Source organism: Benincasa hispida, chromosome 8 (assembly GCF_009727055.1).
Source record: "Benincasa hispida cultivar B227 chromosome 8, ASM972705v1, whole genome shotgun sequence".
In the NCBI taxonomy this organism is placed as follows: Eukaryota; Viridiplantae; Streptophyta; class Magnoliopsida; order Cucurbitales; family Cucurbitaceae; genus Benincasa; species Benincasa hispida.
The window spans coordinates 41,479,974-41,495,073 of record NC_052356.1 but is presented as its reverse complement, the minus strand read 5'-3'; the positions used below and the strand labels follow the sequence as shown (position 1 = coordinate 41,495,073).

At 37.5% G+C, this 15,100-nt stretch overlaps 1 non-coding gene across 1 annotated transcript; it reads right to left on the bottom strand.

The window, feature by feature from the left end:
• Positions 1–14,784: 14,784 nt before the first annotated feature.
• On the bottom strand, positions 14,785–14,891 carry LOC120084331. The gene has a single exon (XR_005483691.1). It is a non-coding gene; the product is annotated as a small nucleolar RNA R71 (small nucleolar RNA).
• Positions 14,892–15,100: the final 209 nt, after the last annotated feature.

Here is a 15,100-nt window from a genome sequence, read left to right as displayed (position 1 = left end):
AAGATGAAGCAAAAGACTGGTTATATTACTTGCCACCTTCGTACTGGGAGAAGAGGCGGTTTCTCGAGAAGTTTTTCCTAGCTTCCCATGCCATGAGCATTAGAAAAGAGATATATTCTATTGTTCAGAAATAAGATGAGTCACTAAATGAGTACTGGGAGAGGTTCAAGAGGCTTTGTGGAAGTTTCCTTAATCATCAAATTTCAGATCAAATGCTTATATAGAACTTCTATGAGGGATTGCTTTAGCAAGATAAGAGCAATGTGGATGATTCTGCAGGAGGAGTCTTGATGAACAAAACTCCCACTAAAGCAAAACAACTCATTGCTACCATGTCTGCTAATACTCAGTAATTTCGGACTAGAGAATCAGTCAACATTAAATCTGCATCTGAGGTAAGTGAATTAAGAAGTTAAATTTCTGACTTAGTTGCTATTGTGAAATAGATAGCATTGGAGAGGAATAAATCGATGGTGATGTGCCAGATTTGTTTGATGGCTGGACACGTTGATGTATGCCTGAATTTCCAATAGGAGATTAATGCATTGGGAGGCTTCTATAAAAATGGGCAGAATGGATGAAGAGACCCATACATCTAGACTTAAAACTCAAGTTGGGTGATCACCCTAATTTTAAATGGAGTGGACAAAATGAGCAGGCTCGTAATAACAGAAGAGCCTCTACAAGTTTAGGCGAAGACATTGTGAAAAATTTAACTGATAATATTTTTCATTTTTAGCAGGATACAAAGACTATGTTGGACCACATGGGGAATAAAATTGCCCAACTCACCACCTCTGTAAGCAAATTTGAGAGAGTTTGGAAAGCTCTCCTCACAGCCTGAAGTGAATCCTAGGGAGAATGTTAGTGCCATCACATTGAGGAGCGGAAAAAAACTTCCACCACCTGCTACTTCTGCTGAAATTTCATCTGAAGAGGACTCTGTGTCCACTGAATCGGCTATTATAGGAGTACCATCTCCTAAGAGAACAAAGGGAGAAAAATTTGACCTCCCTCTTTCTTTAAATTCTTCTATTCCTAAAGCTCATTTTCCTTCTAAGTTTACAAGACCCAAGAAGAACGAGGTTGACGAGAGCTTCTCGATACATTCAGAAGAGTGGAAATCAATATTCCACTTCTAGATGTGGTCAATCAAATCCCCAAATATGCAAGAGTTTTTTTTTTTTAGAATTATGCATAAGAAAAAGACAGACGAAAGAGAAAGAAATGGTAGTGGTAAGTCAATTTGTTTCTACTATCTTATAGAAAAAATATGCCTGAGAAATAGAAGGATCCAGGTATACTCTCACTTCCCTATGTAACCTGTAACAAGAAAATTGAAAGGGCTACTAAATTTAGGAGCATCCGTAAACGTAATCCCTTATTCAGTTTACTAGGATCTTAAAATTGAATGATTTGCATGAAACTGGCATAGTCATTCAATTAATTGATCGATCATTCATATATCCTATGGGAGTAATACAGGGCGTTTTCGTCCAAGTCAATGAATTAATTTTCTTGTTGATTTTTATGTTTTGAAAATGGAAGAAAATGCTTCACATTTGTCTGCATCTATCTTACTAGGTAGGCTTTTCATGAAAATTTCAAAGACTAAGATAGATGTAAATGGGGGCACATTTTCTGTTGAATTTGATAGAACAGTAGTTAAATTTAACATTTTTTATGCTATGAAAGTCCCTAGTCAGAGTCCTCTTACATTGTGTCTGATTGGTGTGATCAACTCTTTGGACTAGGAAGTAGTTTGGCATGTATATTATGATGAGGATGAGGATGACTCTAATGTCACCATTTCCTTTGACGATCTGTCTTCTATGATAATGTCTGAACTGATAAGTCTAGATTCTTTATCTAATGATTTGACTAAGAAATTGCCACCTTCTTATTGGGGTTTGTGCTCTAAAGTCTCGTGTCTAGTAGTTTGTAAACAATTTTGTACGAACACTTGTGATGTATAATATAAATGATATTTACTTCACTACTTGACTTTGCACGTTTAGATGTTTTTCATTTTACTACGAACCAATAAACTTAATATCCCTGGTTATCTGTATGTAACTTAAGCATGTATGTGGTGACATACAAGTGGATCGTGTCTTGAGTGACAACCAAAATGGTCTGTAGTATATAGATATAAAAGGGAAACCTTATCCTGGTAACGCTATGGATGTGGCCCACTTTGTGGAATGGTCACAAATGTTGTGACTTATCACAGATGGTTTGATCCTAATCATTCGTGTTGGGGACATGCGAACGGGGTCGTCCTATACAAAGAGTTTGTATAAAACCTAACCACAATGTGTTAACGTCTCGTTATATAACACCGTTCATGACTGAGACTTCACTTCACTAGGATGACCATAGGTAACATGTCTCAATCCTGAGTGATTTGGGAACTCCTGCCATTGAGGGCAGTCCTTTGATTTGCATGGATGCGAGTGGCCAGAATGCCGACTCAAACCTACCATTTTGGGGATTCGTCTGATTTGGGAGCTGGGAACTCAGCTACACAAAATGGAATTCACTCCTTCCCCAAAGTAAGGGTAAGTAGATAGATTGCTCTCTTAAGGGGTGATCCCGGAGCATGAACGATGTGAAGCCACGCACCTTCTCATGGCCCGAGATGTGTTCACACATAGTATGACTATGTTGTATTGTTCATTAGAGGGATCAGTGGTACTTAAGGAGGAAGATGTAATTACAGGGGCAAAACGGTATATTGGCCTGTTGTAATTACGAGCATCTATGAAGGGTCATCATACTGATGATTGGTTATATCCAATGGACATAGAAATATATCTATGGCAAGAAGAATTCAAATGTCGGTCTTTAGTGGAGTGACTGACAGTTAACAGATGGTGGATATCGTGATTAAAGTCAGCTATTCACGTACCATTGGAGCTTCGAGCCATAGATCCATAAGGTCCCCTTAGTAGTTTGGATACAAGTTGAGAGTCAGTTTTTGAGTCAATTTGAAATGTTCAAATTGACAAGAGGGAGTTCGATTATATATAATATAATTAAACGAGTTAATTAAATATGATATAATTAACTTTATGTATGAGATACATTAATTTGGAGGAAATCGGATATAAATATGATTTATATCTAGTAGAGAAAAATATTATAATTAATATATGATATTAATTTATATGTTATGAATATGATAAGATCACATTCATTGGACAGTTATAAAGGAAATGGGAAGGCGCCTCTTCGTTCTAAATAACGAATTAGTGCATTATAAATAGCAGACAGTGTGTTGATCTCGGCGTGCGCAAACATTGTGAAAAGTAAGTGTCATCATTTAGAAAATCAGTGTCTATACTATAATGACTGCACGATCACTTACATATACAATATTGCTAAGCGATTGCATACCGATTACACCGTCGCACGCTATTATCTAAACAATCGTATATCTTTTTCCTAAGAGATCGTTTAGCTCCCGATATTTACTAAACGATCTGTAGACAATCGCTTAGTTTTTATTATGCGATCATTCGGATGATCGCCCACCCTTTTCCTACACGATTGTTTAGATGATCGTTTACCTTTTCCTACACGATCGTTTAGATGATCACTTACTTTTCCTACACGATTGTATACTTCACCTAAATGATCAAGCATCTTGTCTATGCGATAGATGACTGCATCTCCCACTTGCTTGATCGTTATGTACGGTCTCTCTTCCTCTTTCCTTCTACCAAATCCAAACAAAGCCCACACTTTGGATTCTCACTCCAAGAATACTGAGGGCTTTGAGTGGTGTTGTTTTCTCTGTTTCCTTCTATCCGAGTGGTGATTGTTCGAGGTAGATGGTTGGGTTTCAGACTCGTTGTGAAGAAGAAATCTTCATCTGGTATGATTTCTTGATCTCTTTAGCATTATGAAAGTATGTTTGAATGTATATGCGGTAATTCTGTCACAATGAATTGGAAAGATTTGCTTTCACTCGTAGGTACTCTTGAATAAGAGTTCCTTCACTTCTGTCATGCAGGCTCCCAAGTTGGAACTTAAGGAGCTACCTGAGCACCTAAATTATGCTTATTTGGGAGAGCTGGATACCCTACCTATCATTATTTCCAAATATTTAACCCATGAATAGGAAGACAAGTTGATGGAGGTGCTCAAAAAGCACAAGTTGGTAATTGGTTGGACCCTAGCAGATATTAAGAGAATTAGTCATGTGGTCTATATCCATAGGATTGCATTAGATGAAGGATCCAAGCCATGTAGACAACCTTAGAGGCGCCCTGAACCCCACCCTAAAGAAGGTGGCAATAAAATAAATTTTCAAACTTCTGGAGGCAGGTATAATCTATTCTATCCCTAATAGTGAGTGGGTGAGTCTTATTCATGTTGTGCCCAAGAAAACTGGTATAACTATGATGAAAAATGATAAGGGTAAGTTAGAACCTGTAAGGGTACAAAATGAATGGAGGATGTGTATTGATTTTCATAAGTTAAATGGTGTAACTAAAAAGGACCTTTTATTAATCAAATGATTGAACGCCTTACTGGAAAACCTTTTTTATGTTTTCTTGATGGTTTCTCAAGTTTTTTATCATATACCCATTTCCCATGAAGATCAACAGAAAACTTTCTTTACATGACCATTTGGATCATTTTGCATTTAGGCGGATACCCTTTGGCTTGTGCAACGCACTTAGCACATTCCAAAGGTGCATGATGAGCATCTTCTCTGAATTCATAGAAAAGTGTATAGAGGTATTCATGGACAATTTTATCGTCTATGGCGAGTCTTTCGATAATTCTCTTTTGAATTTATCTAAAGTTCTTGGAAGATGTATTGACTCTAACCTGGTGCTTAATTTTGAAAAATGTCATTTTATGGCTAATCATGGCATTGTTCTAGTTATGTTTTCTCTTCTAGAGGGATAGAGGTAGATCAAACTAAGATAAATGTTATTGTTAACCTCTCTTACCCTATCAATGTGAGGGATGTTCGCTCTGTTTTGGGCCTTGCAGGTTTTTATCGCAGGTTCATTAATGATTTCAGCAAAATTTTCCTACACCTTGCTTCAAAAGGATGTGGAGTTTAACATTAGTGAGAAGTGTAAGCAAGCCTTTGATGTGCTGAAGAAGGCTTTGACAGTGCATTTGTGATTCAGGCCCTTCGATGGGATCTCCCATTTGAGATCATGTGTGATGCCAGTGACCATGTTGTTGGGGTCGTTCTTCAACAAAGAATTGAGAAGAAGCATCACATGATATACTATGCTTCAAGGGCCTTGAATCCTGCACAATGCAATTATACCACTATAGAAAAGAACTCCTATATGTTGTTTTTGCTTTAGAAAAGTTTCAATCCTATATTCTTGGCTCACATGTAACTGTTTATTCTGACCATGCAGCTTTTCGCTATCTGATGGACAAGAAGGAGTCTAAACCATTCCTTCTTCATTGGATCCTTCTACTCTAGTAGTTCAAAAAATAAAAGATAGAAAAGGTTTTGAGAATGTTGTTGCTGACCATTTAAGTAGGTTAACGGAAAGAGTGGATTGCTTATCATCTGATGGAGATTTCACTTATTAGGCTCTGCTCCACGCATCTTAATGACTCCATGGTATGTTGATCACGTTAATTATCTTGTCATGGGTGATGTTCCTTTTAACCTTAGTAAGCATTATAAGGCTAAACTGAAAAGTGAGGCTAAATATTATGTTTGGGTGGATCCATATCTTTGGAAATTTTGTGCTGACCAGATAGTTAGGAAGTGTGTTCCTAATGAAAGGTTTTTCTTTGTTTTAGTTTTTTGTCATGAACATACATGCGAGGGGCACTTTAATCCTATGTACACAGCTAAAAAAGTGTTAGACTTAGGATTGTATTGGAACACACTTTTTAGGGATGCATATTTATATTGTAAAATATATGAGAGATGTCAGAAGTCTAGAGGTTTATCCCATAGGAATGAAATGCTCCATGTCTCTATAGTTGTTTGTGAGATATTTGATGTTTGTGGATTAGATTTTATGGGCCCATTTCCTTCTTCTTATGGATTTAAATATATTCTTGTTGTGGACTATGTTTCCAAATGGGTGGAAGAAAAGGCCACTATTACTGATCATTCTAAGGTGGTTATAGGATTTTTAAGATCTCACATACTTAGCAGGTTTGATTTTCCATGCGCAATCATCAGTAACCAGGGTACACATTTCTATGACAAGGTGATAGCAGTTCTCTTAAAGAAATGTGGCGTGTAGCACTATGTTTCCAGCCTTTACTACCCTCAAACGAATAGTCAGGCAGAAGTTTCAAATAGAGAGGTGAAATCTATCTTAGAGAAAGTTGTGAATCCTGGCAGGAAGGATTCGATCCTAAGGCTAGATGATGCATTATGGGCCTACTGTATAGCCTTCAAGACACTTATAGGAATGTTTCCCTATAAAATGTTCCATGATAAGGCTTGCCACCTCCTCGTGGAGATACAACATCGAGTCTACTGGGCATTTAAGCCGTGTAATTGGGACCCTAAGGGATTAGGTAAGACTAGACTTTTACAGATTCATGAACTTGAGGAGATGAGGTTGGAATCGTTCGAAAATTCTCTTATCTACAAGGAAAGAAAGAAAGATTCCACAGTAGGATGATAGCACCTAAGAAGTTTGAAGTTGGCCAGAAAGTGCTCCTCTATAATTCTAATTTCATGCTTATGGCATGCAAACTTCATTCGAAATAGTTAGGTCCTTTTGGTGTTACTAATGTTTATCCTAATGGTGTAGTGAAAATTCAAGGTTTGGATACTGGCAAATCATTCACAGTTAATGACCATCGACTAAAAGTTTTTTCATAAAGGAGATTCTTTTGATTGTTTTGATCCTGCTTACTGGCTGGACTCACTAGTTTACAATTGAATAGAACCAAACATGGTTGAGCAACCAACCTAAAAAAATTATACTTCCTAGAGGCAGTCAGGCTTTAAATCTTTATTGCTTTTCTTAGTTAAATTTTATTTTTTGTAATTTATCTCTCTTTTTTACCTTAATATTTCTAACCTTCTTGTTTTGTTAGGCTTTTGAGTTGGGGATGCTTGTCTGAGAGGAGCCACATTTCCCCATCCACTCTCCAGGCAAGTTTTCTGTTTCTTTGTGCTCTTAATTTCTCACATTGGGGACGATGTGTATTTTTAAAGTTGGGGGTAGAGTGTTTAGTATTTTTGGTACTTATGTTGATGCATGTCTGGTACTCCTTGAGCATCTAAGCTCGGACTTGTGTGCTTTAAAATGTTTGTTTGCATTGTTATTGTGCTCGTCATTATGACTGTTGGTGATGCACTCATTGAGAACTTGAAGTTTGAGACACTGTAGGAAGAAAGTAATCATGATTTTTTGAGTTTTTTTTAGAAAACTTTTTCTTCATTCTTGCATGAAAATTTGAGTTCTTTACCTGACTATCCTAGGTCTTGGATGCTTAGAATAGCATTATAGAGCCTACATTTTGTTGTCACCCCAAAAGGTCTGAATGATCAGTTGGACTCCTTTAAATTTCAATTTAGCAATGCAAGCGCTAGGTACAAACTAACTATGTTTCTCACAAAAAAAAAATTGAAATAAATAAATAAATAAATAAATACATACATACATACATACATACATACATAGGTCTAATCCACTTTTTTAGGGACATGATTAACCTGGGGCGGCTATGACACTCGTAGTTTCTACTAAGAAATGAGTAGCTTTGCACCCTTGAAAGAACTCGGTCCGTAGTTGGATGTCTTTCATGTAACTCTTGTGGATAAGCCAAAACAAAAGTAGTTTCTCAAGAAAAGGTTTCCTCTCATTAGATTAGAAGAAAAAATGGATAACAACAAATGAGGTTGTTTTTCCCTTCTACATGTTATCGCCACTTCGGAATCTAGGAAGTTTAATTCTTGACCTTTCGAGCCAGAGTAGGGGAAAAAATAGAGGGCCTTATAAATCTATTCCGAGTTTTTCCTAGGTTTCGGTAGGAAGGTTTTGAACTCGCTTATGCATGAACTGATTTGAAGAATTTTTCTTAAAATTATATCATTTGATTGATTGCTTTTTTAGTACATTGTTTATGGCGTGAATGGTCTTATTAGACTGTTAAAATGAGAGTAACGAGTCAAGAAACTAAGCAAACATATTTTTTACATGACTGTGTGTCTCTACCTTTGTCGGGACGATCAAGAATTAAGTTAGGGGTGTTTGATAGCACCATAAAAGTGCTATCATCCTTAGCTTAATTCGGGCTCATCCATGGAATTTTATGTGTTTGTTTTTACTATTTTGTAGAAATTTAACAACTAGGAGGTACAATGAACATTTGGAGCTAAAGTGGGACTTAAATTAACAAAAATGGAGTTCTATAACATTTATCGAGGCAAAGTGTTCAAAACTACCAAAATGTCCCTAGAAGAGCGTTGCAATCCTCCATCCGAGTGTATAGCTATGCTGGAAGGCAGTAGCGTGGTGTTGTGGGAGCATTGCAAGACTCCCATTACTCTACCCCTTTATTCTTAAAAGTAGAAGCATCAACATCACCCACAAAATAACGACGCTCATATTACACTGGTTCCATATGCTGAAGACCCGAGAGCACCTATTCTTATAGTGTTGTAAAGCTACATCAAGCATAGCTACACTACGTACTTTGATGGAGAAGACATGCATGTCTAGTGATCGAATGAGATGAGGCCAGTGTTACAACACTCGACCCAAGCGTTGCAACGCTGCGACAAGAATTATTTAAATTGACCTAGCCACCCACACTTGACACACATGATTTAAAGCACAATTCTCCCTACCTTTCTGACATCCTCTCTAAATTTCTTCTTCCATACTCAATTAAGACCTCTCTAGATCTTTGTTTTATTGATTCTAGCATGTATCATTGCTAAGGTACTATTGTCTAGCTCGGATTTAGGATTCATATCTTGATTTATTATCTCATGAGATTATGAAGATTTTTTGTCTTAAAATTTTAATTGTTTGTTAAATCATTTCCTTCCATTTATTTTATTGATTGATGTGTGAGATAATCTGGCAAATTAGTCAAGCATGTTTAATCCACAGTTATAGATTCACACCTAATCCGTAATTGTTAGGTTCTTAGATCGCCAAATAAAGAATGTTAAGTTAGAGCTTCATTTTGATTTGGATTTTCCAATCGAATAGCATTCTTCTATCTAGCTTACAAAAAATTCGCATCGAATACTTAATTGGAACGTTCCTAATTATTTTGTTAGTCTTTGCAATTACCCTAGACCTTAATGTTAATTAGTTTTCATGCTTAAGAGGCTTTTTCCCTAAGCGTAAAAATTAATTTGATTAATTGAATTCTTTGTAGCTTTTCTAGAAGTGATTGGCTAAGTTGAAAACCAATTAAATTGCAAGGAACTTTCTGATTAGTCAATGATTGAGTAGAAAATTAGGAATAAATTCAATTTACCCCTAGCTAGGCTTTGTTTCGTTGATATTTTCAATTTACTCAACATCAAATTTGTATTCACATTATTGATTTTAATCGAATTTCTCGCAATCGAAACCAATTCATCAAACACCCCCGGTTATTTACAACAAGTAGTTTAGTAGAAAAATTGACCAGCTCTCTAAGGAATGACCCGTTACTACCTTTGTACTACGGAATTAGAGTAAGAACCAAAACAATTATTTAATCGAATCGAAAGTCTTGATAGCTTTATGGTTCATGATGTTTATAGTACATGGGAGAGGGACGTGTGTCAACGTATCTCGCGGTCTCCATCATTATTTTGTTGTGTAGTTTCATGCTTGACTTTGTGCCACCATTTGTTTGTGTCCCCCTTGGAAAACTATTTGCTTGAAATTGATCACAAATTCCATAAATGGAAAGGGTTCTTTAGTTTTTGCCTCAATCAGTTTTTTCCTTCGATTGGCTCATTGGGGTGGAAATTTGATAATGGGCAGAAATGCACGTTATTACAACACAAAGATATAAAAGAATGTGGGAATGCGACGGTAAAAACATGCGAAATCGTGTCCAAAAGCATTAAGTTGAGAATATTGCGATCGCATGCGCCCATCGTATTAAAGCAGCTAATTTTCGTATTTTGTGTAGGAAAATGCGTTTGCGCAAAGAAAATTGGGATCCAAGGAATTCGGCGCCCAAGCACATTAGAAGATTGTGACCGCAAAGCTATGTGATCGTATGCGATCGCGAAGAACGGCTCAAGAAGGTGGTCGCATAAAGACGGTGCATCAAGGTGAAAGCTTAATAAATCATGATGGGACAGAAAGCTGATGATGGTAGAATCCGAATTTAGTTGACAAGCCGTTAACGACACACTGTAGCAAGTACATTCAACTTTTCGGTGACCATTAATCGGTGCATTAGACAGAGATTTAATGACTTCCCATCATTGCAATCATTTGAGAGAAAAGCTCTTCACCCTGAAGCTCTATAAATACTGAAGGTCACCTTCATAAAGGAGTTCGAGTTCAGAATTTTGGAGTTCCAGCTCTAGTTTTGCTAGTTCGCCATATACATAGAGATAGATCATAGATAGCCATTAGTCTGTAATTCTTATACTTAGAAGGCGGAGGCGAGCGAAGAGAGAAGACCCTGAAAGATCATTCCTGGTTAGCTCAAGAGACTGCCGGTAAGCACTGAGAACGGAGAGAGGGCTGACTCTTGCGAAAGCAAGAACATTCTTTTGGGCAGAGTAGAGTAAAACACAGTGTAAAAGCCTCGGGAAGCAAGACATTGCTACCAGGCTCCCCATCCCCACTTTCCATTGTCGTTCTGTATTTTGTTTTAGTTTATAAAATGGAATTTGCATCTTTACATCTGTTAAATATCTTCACATTGCGCACGAGTAACTAAACTTCCGAATGGGTTGAGAAGCACTTAGCTAGCATGAACTAAGATCTTCATTTTATGCGATCATCTTGTCTTATGTATGCGTCTTTCACCCTTTAGAGATACTTGAGAGAGTAGTCTAAAGAAAGAATCTAGCCTTGAGAAAGTTAGATTAGAACTACATAAGCAAGAGATAAAGTCTTAGAGATAAGTTTTGTTTGCTATCATGCATCGCATGCATCCTAGAAATAGAATATGATAGTATGCGGTCGCCTTGTGTATGTGTGTATCATTCATCATCGCATAGACACGAATAGAGGCTTAGACATAAGTCCTATAGACATTATCGTATACATCGCATGCGTCCTAAAATTAGGAACTATGACATTTGCATTGAGAGATGACATGTTGTTGTGTGTGTGTAGCATGATCGCATGACTTGAATGCAATCTTAGGAAATGTTAGCTAAACCCCTTCTCAACCCGTTCTCCACATACTCATTGTAACTTTTGTTGTTATTAACTCTTTACTCAATTCCACCGTATAGGATTTATACTTTAAACAATATACCAACCAACTTATTGTTTTTGCCACCACAAAGGAATCAAGATTCACCAACGCATAATATCTCAATAGTCCCTGTGTTCGACCCTGGACTTACCAGGCAACCTAGCAAGATTTATACTTGGATTTTACTAGGAAAACTTGCATGTGCAGCGTATACACCACCATCGCAATATACACCATTATTTCATCATATTCACAACGCATCAAACTTTAGGATCTAAAATGAATGGTTACACTTACAAGAAACGTTTAAATAAGTTAATAATTTCTTGCCCGAAAAATGGTGACTAATCATTATAGGAATAAGAGTTATTCTAGTATAATTATTGATTGATAATGTCTCAATTCAGTGAAGAGATAACTTACCACCCTTCGGTGCTTTTATTCTAACTCACTGAAGCATCATTGTAAAATTAGATGTCACATAGGGTACACTAAAATTTTGCTAAACTTGATTGGTATGAAATGGGTTTTTTTTCTTTTTTTTTTCTTTTTTTTTTTTGCAAATATCTAATATAAATAATTTGTATGGTTTATGCAAACTTCAAAATGATTAGTGCTACTATCAACCTTTTAAGTGCTGATAAATTAACTAGTGATAACTACACTAGGTGAAAAAACACAATTAACATTATACTCATCATCAATGACTTGAGATTTGTCCTACTTGAGAAGTGTCTTCAAGTTCCTGCTCAAAATGGGATGCTAATGAGATATGGGTAAAGGCAAATGAAAAGATCAGAGCATATATTATTGCCAGCTTGACTGAAGTCTTAGCAAAGAAACATTAATCCATGGTCACTGCACAAGGGATTATGGATTCATTATGAGAGATGTTTGTATTACCGTCCTCACATATCGAGCACGACACTCTTAAGTTCATTTTTGACGCCCGAATGCAAGAGGGGACATCCATGTGAGAATACCTTCCCAATATGATGGTCCACTTTAAAGTGTCTGAAATGAATGGGGTCGTCATTGATGAGACCAGTCAAGTTAACTTTATTTTGGAATGTCTGCCAGAGATTTTCCTGCAGATTTATAGCAACGCTGTTATGAACAAGCTAGACTATACCCTGATGATAGCGGGCAGAAATGCACGTTATTACAGCGCAAAGTTATAAAACGATGCAGGATTGCGATGGTAAAAATATACAATATTGCATCCAAAAGCATTAAGTTCACAACATTGTGATCACATGCGTCCATCACATTAAAACAACTAACTTATGTATTTTATGCAAGAAACTGCGTTGATGCAAGGCGGAAATGCAATCCAAATAAATTAACGTCCGTGCATTAAGAGATTGCAACCGCAAGGCTATGCGATTGTTTGCGCTCACGAAAATCTGCTCAAGAAGGTGGATGCATAGAGCGGCGCATCAAGGTGAGCGCATCTGGGTGAAAGCTTAATAAATCACGATGGGACAAAAAGCTGATGATGGTCGATTTCGAATTAAGTTGACAAGCCATTAACGACATACAGTAGCAAGTACACTCAACTTTTCGGTGACAAATATTCAGCGCATTAGACAGAGAATTAATGACATCCCATCAGTGAAATTATTCGAGAGAAAAAGCTTTTCACCCTGAAGCTCTATAAATATCGAAGGCCACCTTCAGGTAAGAAGTTCGCCCAGTTACAAAATTCACCATATAGATAGAAGTCAACCTTGATCATAGTTTTTTCTTTTACTTAGAAGGCAGAAGCGAGTGAACGGAGATTACACCGAGATATCATCTTGTTAAACTCGGAAGAGTGCCGGGAGCGTCAAAATCAGAGAGAGGGCCAACTCTTGCGAAAGCAAGAACATCTTTTGGGCAGAATAGAGATAACACAGTGTAAAAGCCTTGGGAAGCAAGATATTGCTATCAGACTCTCTACCCTTATTTTCCATTGTCATTTTGTACTCTGGACCTATTTATAAAAATGGAATTTGTATCTTTATATCTGTCCACTCTCTGTACATTACGCATGAATAGCTAAATCTGTCGAATGAGTTGAGAAGCACTTAGCTAGCATAACCTGAGATCTTCATTCTATGCGATTTTGTATTATATATGCGTCATTCGTCCATTAAAGATACTCGGGAAGGTAGTCTAAGGATAGAATCTAGGCTTGGAAAAGTCGGATCATAATCTAAGCTCAGTAAAGTCAGATTAGAACCACATAAGCAAGAGATAGAAGCTTAGGAATAAGTTCTGTTTGCTATTAATGCATCGCATGCACCCTAGAGATAAGATATGATTGTATGCGGTCGTCTTGTCCTTGTGTGCATCTTTCGTCATCGCATAGGCAAGAAGTAGAGACTTAGGAATAAGCTCTATAGACATTATCACATTCATTGCATGCATCCTAACATTAGGAGCTATCACATTTGCATTGAAAAATGATTTGATGTCGCATGAGTGTAGCATGAACGCATTCTCAGGAAACGCTGGCTAAAGACCTTCTCAACCCGTTCCTCCGCATACTCAGTGTATCCGTCGCATAATTACTCTTTTCTCAAATCCACCGCATACTTTTTATACCTTAAACAACAATCCAACCAACACTTGATTTATTTGTTATCGCAAAGTGATCTAAAATTACCATCGCATACTATTATCTTTAGTCCCTGTGTTCGACCCTGGGCTTACCAGGCAACTCAGTAAGATTTATACTTGGGTCTTACTGAGAAAACTTGCATGCACAACGCATATCCACCATCGCATTCTAAACCATTATTTCGTCGCATAAAATAACGCATCAAGTTTTTTGGCGCCGTTGCTGGGGACTTCTACAATACATTGTGCTAACAGTAATTTTCTGATTTTCTTTGCAGCTTTCAATCTCTGGCGAATTACAACCCAGAGATTGAAATAATGTTCCGACGAAGATTGAGAAACAATCACCACCAACAAAAAAATAGAACTCTAAGAATGGTGGAACAACCGGAAGAGAGGGTCGCAAACACAAATAATATAATGGCAAACCCCATCCTCCTGGCGAATGACCGCAATAGACCCATTCGGGACAATGCGTCGCCCAACCTATATGATTTCTCTCCAGGAATCATGAGACCAGCTCTGGACGGATCGAGGTTTGAAATGAAATCGGTTATGTTGCAGATGATTCAAACGGCCAGACGGTTTGGTGGAAAGCGTGGCGAGGATCCGCACGCCCATCTCTGGAGTTTTATTGAAATCTGCAACACTTTTGTGTTCCTAAATATCTCTAGTGAAGAGGTGCGATTAACGTTGTTCCCGTTTTCCTTATGCGATCAAGCAAGAAAATGTGCTTATTCTCTCGAACCAGGGGAGATAACTTCATGGGAACAAGTAGTGGAAAAGCTCATGAAAAAATACTTCCCTCCAACGGAGAACGCAAGAAGCAGGAAGTTAATTACGAATTTTGAACAGGAAATTGATGAATCGCTCAGTGATGCCTGGGCGAGGTTTAAGAGGCTGGTAAGAGATTGCCCGCATAATAGCTTACCAGATCACTTACAGATGGAAATTTTCTACCATGGTTTAAACCCTGCATCGCAGACAGCTGCCAATGCAGCAGCAGCTGGTGGTCTGCTTGATAAAACATACGATGAGGCCAAGAATATCCTTGATCGTATTTCTAAAAATCATGAAGACTGGAGAGAAAGCGATCAAAGATAAAGAATTAAAGATAGTGACGCAAATAATGGGGCCA